An 18,230-nucleotide genomic window follows, 5' to 3' on the forward strand; every position below is an offset into this window, starting at 1 on the left:
TTCACTAAATGCAACCAATATAAACTATATTCATTTAAATTTATTAATGGTATTCTAGACCCTTAAGGGACTGTCTGAAATTGCTTTATCTTTTATTCCCTGTATTTCTTGATATTTACTTTGCAATGGGAGTGAAAAAAAAATAATTCCTTTTTAATGCACAACCAATGTTTTGGGTTTTTATAATCCTTTAAATTTTTCCCTGTAGTCTAAACCAAGTTACTCTGTAGCCCTTCACTTCAGCGCCCTGTCTTTAAAGGGTGGTAAGGAGACTTCTTTTAGTCATCTTTTTTCCTGTCACTTCTATTTCAGTTTAAAGTAATTGAAGGCCATAATTCTCTTTTTCTTTCCGAAACATTTCTTAGTCCAGAGATGCCTGATACTGGCTGGTGTCACAAGAAGGTGTTGCAAGACAAACAACCCACAATCTCACAACTTTTTAAATAATTCAATATAATTTATAATGTGCCCATCTTGGGTGCTTTTATTTTCCTAGTGGAATTCAGAGCTGTTCAATGTTCAGAAAGCAATTTCTCTGGAGAAAGCTGTGGAAGGTTCTGTAGGGAAAGGCAGTGTTAATTTATTTTTTTGTTAGCTCAGTTTTCTGCCTTTAGGACTCAGCATATGCAAAAGCACCTATTGAATCCTCTATAGTGGATATCTACTAATCAATAGGCAATTTTGCTCTTGCTGAGTCCAAATGGAAAATGATGCAGCAGGAAAAAATTGGTAGGCTAAAACTTGAAGCCCTTAGTTGTTCTTGCCTTTATTTAATCACATCTCTAAGCCAGAGGAACTGCAGGATTTGTTGTAAATATTTGAAATGTTGACAACCACATTTCACCAACAATCTGCATATTTGACCTTTGGTAAGAGACTTCAACACACATTAAAAAAAAAAAAAAAAGCTTTTCCTTGGTGCAGCCTGAATATTTCTGAAGCAGATAATTCTTATTATATTGCAAAAAAAAGGAGTAACAAACATGAAGAGGGATGAGGCAGGTGAAAGTAATTTTCCTCTGAGCAGCCAAGGATTTAAAAGAAAAGGGTTAAGCATTGCTGCCCATCTTTCCACCCACTTCATAAAACCTCAGACTAAAAAGTTGCAAATCCTTACTTTTCATGAGCTTCCTTTAGTTCCTCTGGGACTTAGAAAGGCTTTTTCCAAAACAGGAAGATTTTGAAAACCTTTTCGTTGGAGACTGAGTTGACAATATGAAATTTTCTTTGTGTTCCTTTGCAAAGAAGCCCTATGAGGAAAACATTTTTTCAGTGCTTAGAAGTTATTTATCACACTGTTTCTTCATGTGTTTCAGAAAACTTCTGTTCTAACTCCTCAATTAGGGAAGTCCTGAGCTTCCTTCAGATAGGAATAAAGAGGATTTCAAATATTTCTTCGTTTTTTTTTGTCCCATCACCATCTGCCATCTTGTCGCTCCAAATGTGAGACATACAGGATTACTGAAGCTTTATTGTGCCAGGCAAAATATGAGAGGATAAGAGAAAAGAAAGTTTGAGTGAGATATGAAGATGATGAGTTTCTACCAAGCCTGGACATCTCTGACTCCAGTGGCAGACAATGACTTGAGGCCATTACAATGAGTGGGATAAAAGCATTATGTCAGTGTCATGTTTCATGAAAAATCCCTTTGCCAGGATTTCTTCTCCTGAGAAGCTAGGAAGCCTCAGCTTCTCCATGTTTTGCTCTTTTGGAATGTGATTTGGAGAATTGTTTACCCAGCATGTGAATTGTTTTTAATTAATGGTCAATCACAGCCAGCTGTATCAGACTCTTTGAGTCAGTCATAAGTTTTTATTATCATTCCTTTCTAGCCTTTTGATGTCTCCTTTCTCTTTCTTTAGTATAGTTTTAGGATATAATTTCAATATAATTATAATTATAATATAATTATAATATAATATAATATAATATAATATAATATAATATAATATAATATAATATAAACATAAGCCTTCTAAGAAATATAGAGTCAGATTCATCTCTCATCTCATCCTAGGACCCACAACACTGCAACAATTAATAACTACAGCATTATCAAAGCAGCTTGATTCCCAACAGATGTGAATCATTCCTGCACAATTCCTGAGATCCGGGCAGAGAACATGGAATTCCTTCATTTCAGTTTGCTACTTACCAAATGAGTGCATTTTGAATAGAGCAGGAGTGGGCATTTTGAGCTGGTCCATTCCAGTCCTGAGTAGAATGGAAAAACATCAGCTCTCCAGTGGATATTTCCACTGGATACAGATACTCTTCCATATCTCCAGTGACTCTTTCCAGAGCAATATATCTTTTGAGCACCTTCCCAGTCCCTGCCTCAGCTACCAGTCTGTGGTATATTTCAAGAATACATGACCTTATAAAAAGCCTGCTTTAAAACATTGGGACATAATTAAAACCTCTGAATTTTGCATTTGTATGTTCAAACCTGGCACCAAAGGTGTTAGCAGCTGCACATGTAAATAAAAAGAACAGTTGTGCATTTTAGCACAACACCTGTCTCTGGCAAAGGTATCTTTGGATAGGAGAATTATGACAGAAAAGCAGAGAGTGTGTTTGAGATTTGGAACTGGCTCATCTCTTTCCATCTTTCTCTAATACAAAAGTAAAAATCTCCTCTGTAATTTTTGAGTGTGGAAGTTGCCATTGTTTATGTGTTAAAAGTCATGATGACCCTGGCAACTACACTCAGAAACTCAACTCTTTGGGATGAATTTAAAATGTTTTTCTCAGTTTAGGATTCATCAGTGGGAAATACCTTGTTAAAGGAAAGTGTGTCATCATTGAAAGTCTCTATCCCATCAGCAGTTAACTTTCCTATATAATGATTTTTTACACTACTCACAGTCCAACCAGCTCTCCTGTGCAAGACAGTGAGGCCTTAAAAATCTAAATGATCCCCCAAGCACATGTTGCTCATTACTGATTATCTCTGGGGTATGTAGAGTTGAAACCTCTCTTCCTCCTCTGTCAATCTTCCCCTCTCAATTTTCCCTCCATTCTAAGCTTAAGCCATGTTTCCATCACCACATCAGACCAGGCTGTGGCACGGATTTGGTCTGGATCAGAACACACAGGCAGGTTTGTACCCAAACACTGACAAAAGCAGAACCTGACTTGAGGCTCCCAAGTCAGCTGTGGGAAGAAAGACATGAATTAACTTGGCACAGTCTGTTCATATAGGGTAGACTTGTTCTTAATAAATAGGAAAACAGGAGTCTTTATGGGAGAAATATATGATAGATGGATATAGACATTGATATAGATAGATATAGATGTAGATATAGATAGATATAGATCTGTTTGAGCTTGTTTTGTTTGGGTTTTTTGGGGTGTTATTTTAAATACAAATCCATTCTGTGTTCTGGTTTTCATATAAACACACAATTGTGTTGGTACAACTATGACACGAAGGCAGGGACAGCTGGGAATGCCCTGTGCTGGGATATCTTCTCATGTCTCTGGAGTATGGGTTTATGACCTCAGTTTCTGTCACCTTTAAAAAGTGACAAAGGAGCTTTCTCTGGCTAGTTTCCCTCCCCACTTTAATTATTTTTTCTTCTTCCACAGCTATTTGTCTGTCTGTATTTCAGTACACTGACAAACTCCTTAGTTTCTGCTGTTGAGCAGGGTAATTAACACAGGTGTGTTAAATGTGCAGGTGGAACCTTACAGAACCTTACAGTAATTACATTTACATGATAGAAGTATTACTTATGCTTTTATATTCCCATACAACATGGGCTTTTTTATATCAACTTCTGTTTCAGGGTAACAATACACAATGCAGTCAAGGTGGAAATTAATGCACAGCAATTTATGACTTTGTGCCTGCAATTTCCATGAGGATTGGTAGGTAAGGGAGAGAAATCTGATATTGGTACAGGCAGTATTAGTAACTAAAACTAAATCATGTCCTAAATAATTGTCTCATTACATTTCTCCAAGTTCATAGGCTAGACAGGAATATGACTATAGCTGACTGAATGTGCCTGGTAAAGTGAGGAAAAATAGAAAATAATTTCCAGGTTTAGCCTTATAATTTTTGCCACACCAGAAAAGTTATGTGTCAGAGGTAGTTTTCTGATGATTTGGCTGCTACTGGATTCATTATGGCTTAACTTAGAGCTCAAGTGACCTGCTTCTCTGAGTAAAAATAAAAGGAAAAAAAGGAAAAAAAAACCCCAACAAATACAAAGAAATGTGTTAAAGGAAGTGATTTAGAGAAGAGTAAAGTAGCCTTTAAACAGAATCCAAGTATTTTAAATCATCGGTGAGTCAGGATGACACACTGTCTTTAGATAAATAACCATTTTTTCTGTCTTGCTCATTACTGTCTGCCATTCCCCCCCCATGTTATGCATTCCCATGCATCCCAGCAGTTCCCAGAGAAGGAAAATCCTGCTTTCAGCTGCACACTGCCATTTCCAAGGGTCTTGAGGAAAAGATACTGCTGGTAGGTGATGCACTGGAAGTTTGCTGACCACTGTCCAGGCCTGTCTGGAGCTCAATTAATCCATGAGCCATTAAGTAAATGTTTCCCTGTTTGTCTGTAGTATCAATGCATTAGTGCAGTCTGCTCAGGATCCAAGCCATTAAAATAACAGAGTTAGGAGTACCCACACACTCATCATTTTCAGGGAATTCTGCCTCATGCCTTGCTCTTCTCATTAGAAAGAAGACGAATCTTATTTGCTTCTCTTTTTTTAAAATTCCTTTTGTTTTTTCCCCTCCTATTTATATTCCCCCACCTTTCCTTCTGGAAACCTTCCCAGAGCAGCATCCCCTCTCCTTCCCTGCCTTTCTCTGGGAAGCACCTTGCTGCCAGCTGGCTTCCCAGGGGAGTTGAGGCAGCCAGATTTATTGCAACAAGGCAACACGAGCCCTTCTCTTGTCTGGGCTGGGAGGGAACAGGAACAACAAACCCTCTCTCATCAGCTCACTATGTCACCAACACATCTGAAACTTTCTGTAAAAAATGTATCATTTAGTCAGTGCAGGCATCTTGCTTGTCAAAAGACGAGAAAATTATATTTGGTAATTAAGACACCAATTAATAGAAAAGTAGCTATGGTAGGTACTTAGGGGTCCTGTGTGACTATGTCCCCAACCTACAAGCTTTAATTTACCTATCCTCAAAGAATGCCAAGTGCACTGAAAAGATACTCCAAAATTGGTTATTATTTATTTACTGTAATATTTTTTTTTGCTATTGGGATGGAAAAACTGAATATGTGAGGAAAATCTGAGTAGGCAGGTAATTTTACCGACTTGCCTCAATGGATAATCCAAGTTTTGCCCTTACTCTCCTCTATCCTGTGTATTGCACACCTCCTGCTTTACACTGCTTTGCCTCTGGAATGATGAACTTTGCCTGCTCAGGCTTTGCCTACAGCTTGCCTCATGCTCAGATTGCAAATATCTTCTGCAGTTCTTATCCTGGATTGGAAAAGGTGCATAAATAGGGATGAATATCTATTTATTGGCTTGCTAATGCACCAATATGACCCAAGGGGAAATTGCTTCTATTCACTTGCTAAATTAACTATTTGGCTTCTCTTTGTCTCCTTTATTCCTTCTATAAAATGAGAGGTGCTTGCCTTCTTTGTCTGAAACAAGTTCCTTCTTTATGTGGTCTTGGATAGTTTGATATTCTCCTGGATCTTTTTTCCATGCTGCATATAAAAATAAATGTCTGTATTGCGCAGTCATGCTCAAATCAGCATTGAGGAATCATAATTCCAATGCTTCTGAACCTTCAGTCAAGCTGCTTCTTGCTTCCACTGATGAAAACCCTAATCTGAAACTTGTGCAAACTCTGTCGTGATTCCTGCCAGCCCCTCCAGGCAAGTGCTGCTTCATACTACCTGCAAAGTAATGCCTTTGGATGGGCTGTCCTGAACCTATTTACTTCAAGTCTAACTCCAGAAATCTCATCTTTTCATCATTACTGGTTTCTGGGAGGGAGGGTTCAGTGAGCAGTTCATGGTGCTTAATTTCAAGTTAGGCTCAAACAATGACAGTTGACAGTTGTTTTTCAGATACCACAAGACTGCCACAATGTCTTTTAGCCTTCCTCCAAGCCTTGGGTTTTGGTTATGAGCTGTCAGTAAAGAAACCACAGATTTGAATTATGCATTGGTAGCAGGTAAGTGTAAATTAGTCTACTTGTAGCTGTGCAAAAATTGAGAAGAATAAGCACTTTTACAAGCAAAAGTTTTGCTTTAAAATAAAAAGTACCTTATCATTGATAAGCAGGGACTCATCAGTAATGATGAAAAGAGAGATGTTGTACAGTACCATTGGCCTCCAGTCCTGCTTCCCTTCAATGTCTCTCCCTGGGTACTTTCAGTAAAGTTTGGGCTTTGGCTCTGCTCCAGTAGCTGCTTCCTCTCACTGACTGCTTGAAATCAATTCAGATACCTGAAACACTGGCTGTGGCAAGTACAAATAACCAATATTTATCAGACGCCTGAAAATGACTTAGCAAACACAGCAGGGTTGCTACTTGATATTTATTTTATTTTGAGTGTAGACAGCCAAAGTCTATGATGTTATCTTAAAGAGAAAATGCCTGGGTGTGTCAGAACTGAAAGATTGATGGCAGAATGAATGTGGGTGTCAGCACACTCACAGTGGGGCTGCTGCTTGCTGTTTCCACAGAATGTAAAGTTCTTCTCATGAGATCACCACAGCTGTGTTGTGTCTAGGGATGGTGGAACTGGGGCTTCCCTTCAAAAGCAGCCCAATTCAAACTCCACTCATACCAGAATAACTACTAAATAATCTCTGAAGGCAGTGGAAATGTTCCTCCCTGAATGAAGAGTAAGCAGAAGAGGATTTGGTTCAAGCAGGGCCATTTGTAGCTTAGTGGTGTTTGGTGAATTTGGTGATAACCTTTGAGACTCCCATCGATGCCTGGTTGTTTACTTCCAAATATATTTGCTGTCAGTACTACAGGTCCTCAGAAGTCTCCATGCAGAATTTTTCAAATGATGCTAATGTAAGAAAACTTCCCATTCCTGCTTCAGAACCTCTGACAACCATCAGCTGCAAATTCTTGAAATTATTATTTTTTTATTTGATTTCTGTAATTCATACAGCCCATTGTTACATCTCATTAGGGCGTTTAAAGCATGTCATATCCATTTTGAGCTTTTAATTTTGTTTTTGTTTATAGTTGAAATGTGGATTAGAACTTTATTCTGTTCTTTTATGTTACTTTACTGTTAATTTTAGAATTGTTTTATTGGGAAGGAGGAATACAGATTATTAGCAGACTTCCCCTTTTAGAGTAGCTGACTTTCCTTCTGGAGCAGCATCTAAAGACAGTGTTATAATTTTTTTATTTAAAAAAAACCCCTTTTTCACTCTGTAAACTAATATTGTCACTAGTAGAAATGGTGCCTATAGCTCTGAATAGTAAATGTGCTGATTATCTCTATGTCCCATGAAACATTGTCAACAATCACTCCATAAGCATTTCATCTATGTCTAATGTTGCAGTCATCCATGTGGGAAGGTCAGACCACACCTGGGAGTGCTTTGGAAATTCTGCTTCTCTAAAGACATTGTTTCCATTAATTATTTTATCAGGACTGACCTGCTGTAGCTGTTTCAGATGTTCCTTTCACCCTGCCTGTCTGGATGCTCAGGTGAGTAGCTCTCTGAAAAGCAAGCATTGTTAGAGTGTCAGAGGCTCTGTCTGAGGGTGGACACTGCAAACCACTCTGAAGAAAACAGAAGGGCACAACTGATTTCAGTGGGATGTGAGTCAGAGCAGACTGAAATCAATAATACCTTTGTGCCTTGAAGCAGAATTTTTTGCTATATATATTTGCTTTAATCTCCTTCAGCTAAAATCAAAGTCCTGGAGGAAATAAGCTGGTTTCTGTTGGCAGGTTGTACTTGCACAAGAGAACATGAAATTATGCCAAAACCTTGTAGTGAGGTTTTATTTGAAGAGGACACCTGCACACTGGGAGCTGGCTGGAGACCAATGGTTCATTCATTCCTCAATTCAGTTCAATTCAAAATTATTTCATTGCCATGATAAGCTATAGAATTTATCCAAAGGATCAAAAAGGAAGATTTTTCAGATGTGCTTTAGAGGATGGGTCTAATCTACTCGTCTCTGTCTAGAAGAGCTTGCTCTCCAGCACACATTTGGCTACTATTTAGCCCACTCCTCATCTGATATGAAGTTAATGTATGTTTTTTCTGCACAGACTATGCAGATTTTTCCTTGGTTTGTGTGCATACATATGAATAATTGTGTTGTCGTGAGTGTGATGATTGTTCCTAACTACCAACAGCAGAAAATTTTCCTGCAGGTCATTGTGTTTTAGACATTACAATGGAAGCTACATCTTTGTCTTCTCACTGTCACTTTGTTTGCAAGGACAGTAATGGACACTTCATCCTGTGGGTTTCTCTAGCTGAAGAAGTCATAGTCCAAATGCATATATTATGAAGAAAGCATTTCTTATGATTTTTTTTTGAGACAGTTAATCCTTTTCAAAAATATAGGACTTTCTACATTCTAAAAAAAAAATTATTTCCAAAGAAGATTCAGCTCTGAAAAACAAAACTAAAAATTTACCATTTTTTAAAAAAGTATTTTTGCTGATGTAAATATCAATTGTGATGGCACACTAGAATCTTTTTTGACAAGGTAAAAATGCTGAAGCAGCTTGTGAAATTAGCAGCTGAAATGTCACTTCATTTTTCTCTTGGTACCAACAATAATCTTGGAAGACTGTCCAGTAAACAGAAAAATGAGTGTACCAGGAAAGAACATTTACATCTAGGTTTGCAGAATAGTTTCCCTTGGCAACTTATTGTTTTCCTTTCCTCCACCTTTCCTGTGATTCCAATGCCTTCAGTAAAACTTCAAACATGGTTAATCAAGAACTTGGACTGTACTACCTGCAAAGAGAACATCTCTTAATGCCCAACCTCAACTTTTTCATAGTTTTTGAAAACACCATCTCTGAAATATTCATCCCAGACACCTTAACTGACGTGACAGTGCATATGGACAGTACAAGAAAGAATCCCTTGGAAATAAGAAAAAGCCAAATGTAGAAATTGCACAGGAACTAAATGCCGGAAATGTTGCTGCACAATTGACTATTTGACATCAGTACCAACCATGAGGAGCTCCAAGAGTTGCACTCTGGCAGTTTCTGAGAATTCCTTTGGCATTCCCTGCTGTGGGTCCAACACATGATCAGTGGCTGAGGTTTAGGATTCCAGCTTTAAAAACTCAGGCTTCAGCACAGGACAGGAGGGCAGGGGAGAAGAGAAGAAGGGGAATCCTTGTTCTCTTCCCAGGAGGACAAGCTCTACATACCTATTCCTTCTCACTCCCATGAATGTCTTCTGTAGCTTTATTTTATCAAACACCCAAGATAGGATTTTGATTGCTAAATCTAATAAGAAAAGCCATGGTCCAGATATATTTATACTTGCATGTATGTAGTAGCTACACCAGGATAATTTCTTTTTGGCTGAAACATCTCCTTTCCTTCATTTAAATATTTTTTGTGTCTGTTGTGCTCATAAGCTTCAGTTCTGCTCTACTCTGTTTACATAAACAAAAGGGAAATCCTTCCCCTGCAGTTTAAAATGTATATGTTTGCAGCCCTCAAAACAGCTTCTGACTTATAAGCACAGCTGATAAACTGCAAAAAAAGGAAACTGTCCTTCAATCTGAGCTCATCTAAGTGACCACTGATACTATCCAAAACTAAATAGGAAATGAATTTTCATTAACACATATTTTAAAGTTCCTCTTTCCTAGGAAAAACTAAGAATGTGAAGGCTAGTTTGGTCTTTGGTTGGTTGGTTGGTTGGTTTTTTTTTCTCTTGAAGGGGGAAGAAAACAACTAAGCAGGCTGAGAAAAAGGCACCCTACTCTTGCAACAGAGAGAAGTCAGGAGCCAGCATCTCTGCAACTTTTAGGTGAGCATACTGAACATCCTTCCCTCTGGGATCACTGCTCTCAGGTGCCTCCCACGGTGCAATTCCCAGCCAAAGCATCCTCCTGAGACAGGACTGGGAAATGCTGTGCTCCACAGCTTGCTGAACCAGCCCTCGCACCTGAACTTGGGCTGATCTGCAATGTGCCCTAGGTCTGCAAAAGCTTTATGAGAAAAGTTCTATCAGAACAAGTAGTTCCTTTCCTCCAAAAAACTTCTGTTTCAATACACAAGGCTTTTTTCCAGCAAGAGAAAGAAAGATTAATTAAAAATACTGAATAAGTTTTACCCATTTTTTCTGTTGCAGAACTGACACTAGCTAATGGAACAGCTAATGGTTTCTTGTGTTTTCTGCATAGCAAATTATCTTACCTGTGGAGCCAGACCTCTTCATCTTCTGACCATCTTCTGTTCAACTGAGCTGAGAAAATGAAAGCTTAAGTAGTGTTAGACACAGAGGGACTGGTTAAAATGGGTGCAAGCAAAATGCACAAGTACACTAGGGCACAGTGATGTTAATTTGGAAACACTGAGACTTGAAAGAGACATCACAGGATTGAAAGTTACCTCTCATGTGGAGACTCTCTGCTTTGACAGCATTCTGGTGGTAACAACTCCTGCATCCACCCTGGGCAATACTGCAGAGACAGGCCAGCTGTGAGATCCTAGGGTATGCTGCTAAAGGGAATGCCTAGTGAGGATCCTGAAGCAGCCTTCCTAGTTCCAACTGGGGATGTCAAAAAAAACCCCCTATTCTGTAAGTAAGGAAAAAACCCAAACAAACAAACAAACAAAACCAAAAAATCCCAAACAAACACCAAAAAAAGAAACCAAGAGAAAAAATCAAACACAGGACTAACTTAACAACCTCCTATGATGAATTGTCAAAATACAGTTTCTCAAGGGGTTTACTTCATCTGATATCTAATTCAGCTTTCTAAGTACTGGTTTTATTGTAAGAATCAATCTATGTGGTTGGTGGCAGAAAAAAGAAAACCAACACTGTTATTACCAATTCTTGATAATCAATTGCTGGAAATTTCCTTCTTGCAGTAAGCTGTATTTACTCTTGTTCAAAGAGAAACTAAGCTTTAGATGCCACAGAGCATCACTTAAGAGCACCATGTGTTGGTCTTGTGTTATTATTCCACAGACACAGGTGTAATTTTCTGACTCTTCTTTGAAAAAGCTTCCCCCACTTCCAAATACATTACAGCAATATCTGTCTACCTGCAGAGATCCTCAAATATGGTTTCAAAGGGAATTGCTTGATCCTGTCACCTCTAAGGCTGTTCAGCCCTGAGGCTGTTCCTCATCCCTCATCCCCAGCAGAGAGCTCAATGTGAGGCAGGACTGAGAAAGGACAACCAGCTCCCCAGCCAGAATTTCTGGGATTTCCCTTCCTGACAGCGTTCTTCCCTAAGAAGAGAAAGAATAGAAAGTTCTCCAGCTACCACCTGGAAAATCACAGAATCATTTATGTTGAAAAAACCTTTAAGATCCGGAAGTCCACCTGTAGTGCTGCAGGGGTCACAGTGCAGGACCCAGAACCTCCTCTGTCCTGGGATTTAATCCTAATATGGCCAGATTCCATGCACTTCCAACACAGCAGAACTGCCTAATCTTGATGAGACACCACAGTTTCAGGAGCAAACAGCCTTCTGAGAATGCAGCTGCTGAACAAGGACTGGAGAAGCCAAAAGAAGGCAAAATAACATCTGCAGGTGTGTTCATCATCCTGCTTGCCTCTCTCAAGATCCCCTTCTGAGCACATGTGCTCATGCACTCAGGCAAACTAATTTTGCATTGGCCATAGACCTAGTGCTTTAATAAAAAGTAATATTCATTATGTGAGTGTTATTAACTTGGAGGATGCTTCATTTTATGCTCCCCTTCAAAACTACTGGCAATCAGCCTGTCTCAGATGGCTCTGTGCCATGCCCAGCAGGTTGTTGGATTTATTGCCCACAATCACCACTTTTGTCCAGATTTATCACACCTCACTGTGACCATTAGCACCCTTGATTACCTCTTCATCTTGACTGTTTTGAATCACGACTTTGATGTATAATATCTCCTCAAGCAAGGACATTTCCCCTTCAACAGCAACTCTGAATGGAACACAAACTACTGGAAATGCCCCATCAGCTTTTTCAGGTACAGAGAGTTTGTGGCAAGAATTTTATTTTTAAGAATATCAAGGATCTTTTTTTTTCCTGATTATTATTCCATTCCAACCAGTAGTCATCATGGTATGCCTGTGTAATCCAGATTCAGGACAACCATTCTAAGTAACAAACTAAACATTCTAAGTAACAAACTAAAGGGAGCAGAAATTTATCTAAAAACCACAGGACCTCCTAACTGATTCTTCAAATCTCCTTCCTTATGATCACCTGTCTGCAAAATTCCTTAAAATTGTCTATGAGCTTTCAACTGAGCAACAGGAAACAACAAACTGACTCTGGCATATTTGTCAGTTTTTCTCACTGACTCAAGGCTGCTGCAGTTTTCCCTTCTTTGTGTTTCTGAATTCCCCTTTTGTCTTTTGCTGCTCAGAGCAGAGATCAGGTTGCCCTCTATTTAGAAAACTTCCATTACCAATTCATGCCAGACCACAGTTATGAATCTAATGATAGTAATACAGTGAAAATTTCTCTAAAGTGTACACCAGAATAAAAGGAATTATTTTACTGAGCTTGTTTCCTCCTCCAAGTGAAGTAGATTGTTGCAGTAGGTAGCAAACTTCATGAGGAAGACTCTGAGGGATGGAGTGCTCCTGCTTCTGCCTGGCATTGATGACAAGTAAGGTGTTTCCTAAGATTCCTGCAGGACTTGTGTTTGAATATTTCTCACCTTGAGAGATGTGATCCATAGCAAATTGTCCAGGAAAAAGCAGGTGGACAATTATGAATGTTTTTGCTTCTTGGGCCCAGAGCATAGTGTCAGCAGTTGAGCTCAATCCCATTTCCTCAAACTCCAAAAATCCCCAGACCTGAGCTTGTGAGCTAGCTGTGAGCACAGCCACATGCAGGCACAGTGCTCACAGCTGGGAGGCTCTGCAGACATCCCATTTCCCACCACAGGATGCAGGGATTACTCATTGGCTACCAGCCCAGCAAGTTCATCTCTGGCAAGAAGCAAAACCCTAAAAAACAGCACAGTATGACATCTAATGAACTTTACTGCCTTCTCTCTGCCAACCTGACCTGCCTCCTCTTTTTGAGCTATAGAATTCCCTGCCTCTTTGCTGCAGCAGTGAGGCCCACAGGTAAAAACTTCCAAAAAAATTCCAGCATCTCAAATAATTTTATAGTCATTCCAAACACCTCTTCTGCGTTTGTTCCATTCCTTCTTTCCCAGCCTGGCAAATTCTTAAGTCTATAATTAAAAACAGTCCCACAGAGGAAGTCTGTAATGGCAACTGTCCTGACAGGTGGAATAAAGATTAAAACTGGTGGGTAAGGAAGAGTTTCAAACAAAAACTGTAGTAATGAGTCCACCCAGGAGCCTGCATTTTCTTAGTTTGCTTGCTGCTAGGATCCTCACAGCCACCAGAACACCTGTTTTCTGTCACTGCAGCTCAGCTGTTGTTCACAAATTTCAAATATTTGTGCCAGTAATTAAATTGTGCCAGCAAACCACTATTAAATTTACTTATTGCAGAAAGGAGCTAAAATAATTTATCAGATCTGAGTGGATCATCAATGTGTTTTTGAATTTAATGAAAATGAGAATTGGGTCAGCAGGAGGAAGAGGAGACATCAATTAAAAAATATATCTATACTGGAGTCTCAAAAGCCATTAACATTTATTTCAATCCAGGACACAGGGCCTGGCTGGAAAAAAGCATTGAGGAATAATTAAAGAGGCTTTTTTCCCCCCCTATGGCTAGAATACAGTAACAGAGCTTCAAGAAGGGGAAGTAAATAGGATGTAATCACTCCAGAGAGCTATAAAGGGCTATGAGAAGCTGTTGATGCTACTACTTTTGTTTGGTCTCCTTTCATATCTTTATTTGCATTTTTAAAGTTGAATATTTGCTTTTAATGGACAGGAATGTGGGATTGGAGCTGGAATTCATTCTGGTCCTTCAAGCTGTTCTTCTCCCAGTCTTGTCCCTGCCCTGAAGCATGGTGAGAGCTGCTGCTGCTGAGGATGGTGCAGTCAGACAGGTTCCTCACAGCTGAATCCTGTGCAGGTAGGGCTGGTGACACACACTGGCTTGGTTTAACTGTGTTTTCATAAATAATGTAACTATTCCATTCTTGAGTCAAAAATGTGTCACTTCTGAGTCAGCCCAATCATGTGGAGACTGTAGATGACATAGATTAGCTGCTCTCATCTTCCTGCTCTTTATTTTCAGGTCGATGTGCTCTGCTGTGAATGACCCAAACAGGATTGACTTTGCACTAAAAAAATAAATCGCAGATCTGGTATATGGCCATGCAAACCTTGTTGCAGACTGGATCCAGGAAGATCTTTGGGTCTGCTAGCAGCAACTCTTCTGCTTCTGTCCTTGAAGGATTTTCAAAACTGAAGCTACTCAGCTACCAAGGTCAGTGTTTAATCAGTGTGGTTTGTGAATGAGAGGAATTACATGATAAAGAAATAAATTAAAATTCAACCTCCATATAAATGTCTTCCTCCCTCACCTATTCTTGAATAAATGTATAGAATTCTGCTTTTTGCATCTTTGGTAGAACTTTTCTCATCTAATTCAACCCACTAATCCTGCAGAAAAAACTCTCCAGACTCAAAGGTTTCTCTTTCTTGTTAGTTTGCAAGGATTTTTCTTTTTCTTCAGCTGATAGTTAATCACTCATACAGCAGTCCAATAAGTGCTAAGCTTCCTGAAAGTGGGAAATGGGGGAGAGAGGCAGAACAATCCAGGGGCTTGAGTAATCCCCAAGAAACAGCAGGTACACCACCTGTTTGTTTGCACCCTAGTTTGAGAGCCATTCATTGATTTTTGCTGGACTGTCATTCACAAGGAAGGAAGGCAGGTAGGTTTGTATTCTTCCTAAACTTAATGCACTCAGGCTAGAAAAATAAGAACAAAACAATTCTGTATGGGCTTGGTTGGCACATAATAGCCCTAATTCCACTAATTAGTGGAAAAAAGCTTTTCAAAGGCTGAGTACTCTGTTCTCTGCACTAGACAATACTTCAAAACCTTCTAGTGCTATACCAGGCACACAGGTTAGCTAGTTTTTGTGTGCCAAATCAAGTTACCTATCAGAACCTTCATAGCTTTCTTTTCTGAAAAAGGCAATTTGCTTCATTTAGATACAAATGTATTTTAATTAATGTATATTTATGTTGCAAACAGTTATCAGAAAACTGACAACATCTTGATCAGAAATCTTGCTGGTCTAAAACTTGAGAGCTGGTAGTCAAACATCTTCTGGGGATCACTTTGCTTTCTTCCATTTGCTTTTTATCCCCATTGGCTTTGACAAACCAAGCCACATGGTGTTTAAGGAACCTTGCAAAACTCATAGCTCTTGCCAGGTTCCTGTCTGCAGGGATGAAAATTTGAGCTTGCTGTTATTTGGAGTCACTGTCCCTGAGGTGTTTGAGTAAAGACTGAATGTGGCACTCAGTGCCATTGTCTGGGTGACAAGGTGGTGTTAGGTCATAGACTTGGCTCCATAATCTCAAAGGTATTTCCCAGCCTAGTTGATCCTGTGATTTTTTGTGTCTAATTATTTCATACGAACAGTGAAGCTGAAAAATATGTATATCCTGTGATGCACATTAGGGTCATTAAAAAAAAAAAACCAACCAAAAAACAGCAATTGAAACACAGTTGAAGTTTTGCAATGCAAACATTCTCTGACATCTGCCTGGTGGATACATTTGCACCTTTATAGTAACTAAAGTATTTTCACCTTTATAGTAACTAAAATATTTCCCTGTACATGCAGGAGTTCTGCATCCGATATGTACTCTATAAAGTTGGCTTAAAAAAATTGAAAAAAATATCACCAAAGCAACTAGGTAATTTTTTTGATACTTTTCTTTCTTAGATAAAATTAACTGATATCACTACTGTCTTCATTAAATTGCAGCTCAGTCAGTGACATACTACATGTAACTTTTAGGTATTGTTGGGAAACAAAATTAATTGCCCAAAATATGGACAATAGCAACATGAACAGGAGAAGGCAGAAAGTAGGGCTACAGATCTTGAAAATAGAACACTTTGGCCAGCATTTTCAAAATTAATTTTACTGGAGTATGACTACAATTGTTAGCAAAATTACTTGACAAATAGAAGGCTCAGCAATTACTGATTTATGATTTTAGCTAAAATCTCATTAAAATTAACTTCTCTTACAAAACAAAGCGTTTTGGTGCAGATTATCTGTACCCAATATCATGGGGGCTTCTGCAGATCAGTTGGAATTTAGCTTCTTTTGCTTACTTGAATCTGCTTTCAGCACATTTTGGCACGATTCCTTATCTTGCATTTACTTTGGTCTGAGAAGGACATATGAGTGATCTCTGAAACCTCTGGAGAAAAACAAATATGTTGATTAGTTAGTCTTGTTTTGTTTTTTTGTCTGAAATTTTGGGAAGATCAAAGGAATATTTAATCAACAATTTCCTAAGTCCATAATAGATTTTTTCTCTTTTGAGCAAAATCAGAGGCTTAATTTAAAGCCAGTTGGTTTAACATTAATGACTTTTATAGAGCCTCAAACTGGCCCACAAATCAGCTCTTGGAGAAGTCATTCTATTTCTGAAAATATTTGGTTAGATAAATAAATTTGTTTTTAAATTCTTCTCAAGCTGTTCTTTTGCACAGAAATTACTTCATGTAGAATTTGGGAGTTTGGAATGAAGGAAGTGACATAGGAATATTTGCCCTTCACTACTTCTGGAAAAAAAAATCTCATAAGGCCTGAGGCTCAAACATAGACCCTTTGATCACAAGACTAAAATATCCTTCCATTTTCAGATATAACTCCATCATGACCTTTAGAACTAAGGTGGCATCAAATCTTCAACTGAAAGTGTTAAAAGACAAAATGTAGGTTTTAGGGATTATGAGTAGTCGGGGTAGAAAATGAAATTGCAAAACCTCTAATATTCCCTGACTTGACAGAGGCAGAACCTAGCATTGAACAAAATCAGTTTGAGGATCCCAATCATATTTGTGAGCACAAGTCTCAAGTGCACAGCTAAATTTGTACTTTCAACATGTTTGCACTCAAAAGTGCAGATGCTACAATGGAGCCATTTCTAAAATATTTCCAGAATATCAATTTACTGCTGGCTGGAGAGGATGTTCTCATAGAGGAACCACTGGCAGGGGTAGGTCAGGGGCACAGCCAGTGGAGCAAGGGAATTTGAAAAACCACCTCAGGTGGGTGGGCTCCAAGATGTGAGGGGAATTTATTATCACCTGATCCTATCCCTATGAAAACTGCACCGGGACTTAATAAATAAGTTATATCTGAAAATAGACCATTTTAATTTATTCTTCCTCTCCTGTAAAATTCCAAGTTTCTTTGCCTTGATGACACAGCCTATCCCAGGCTTTTCTGCATCTTAGCAGCAAGGAAAATACTGCCTACTATCTTGTACTTGTCATACCAAACCCGCCAGTTCACAACCCCTCATTTCCAGGGAAATCCCTGAGCATCCCATTCATCCCTGCCCTCTCAGTGCACACTTCCAGGCCTTGCATTTGTCAATCCCCCTCCTTCCTCCACTGGTTTAATTCCAGCTTCCTCTGACCCTCTGCACAGTCTCTTGCCATCTGCAGCAGCCTTCCAGTACATCTCTGCCTCATTAACTCTCCATCCCTTATCTCATCTGCAAACCTCTCCTCATTCCTCTGCCTGCACCTCTTAATTCCTTCCACTCTCTTCTCTGTCATTGGCCTTTCTCTCTCTTTAATATGTTCTGCAGGCAGTATCTTTCTGCTTCTGTTGGGCTGTAATTTATACAGTATAATATCTATGGTCTTGTATTATTTATTTTGTAAAGCATTTTAGGAGAAGTGTTTACATGAAAGGAGCGATGAAAAATAAACTTGCATTGAATTATTGATAGTCTGTTAAGATGAGCTTGTACTATTGTCATCTCTTCTCTTTTTCTTTTCTGTCTTTTCACTTCCCTTCTCAAAAATTTCCCAGAAATTTTATCTAAGTCTGAAGTATGCAGCTCTTAATAACTGAGCAGTGATAACTTCATGGAGTTAAATGTGGGTG

The sequence above is a fragment of the Ammospiza caudacuta genome, chromosome 5 (genome assembly GCF_027887145.1).
Source record: "Ammospiza caudacuta isolate bAmmCau1 chromosome 5, bAmmCau1.pri, whole genome shotgun sequence".
Classification (NCBI taxonomy): Eukaryota; Metazoa; Chordata; class Aves; order Passeriformes; family Passerellidae; genus Ammospiza; species Ammospiza caudacuta.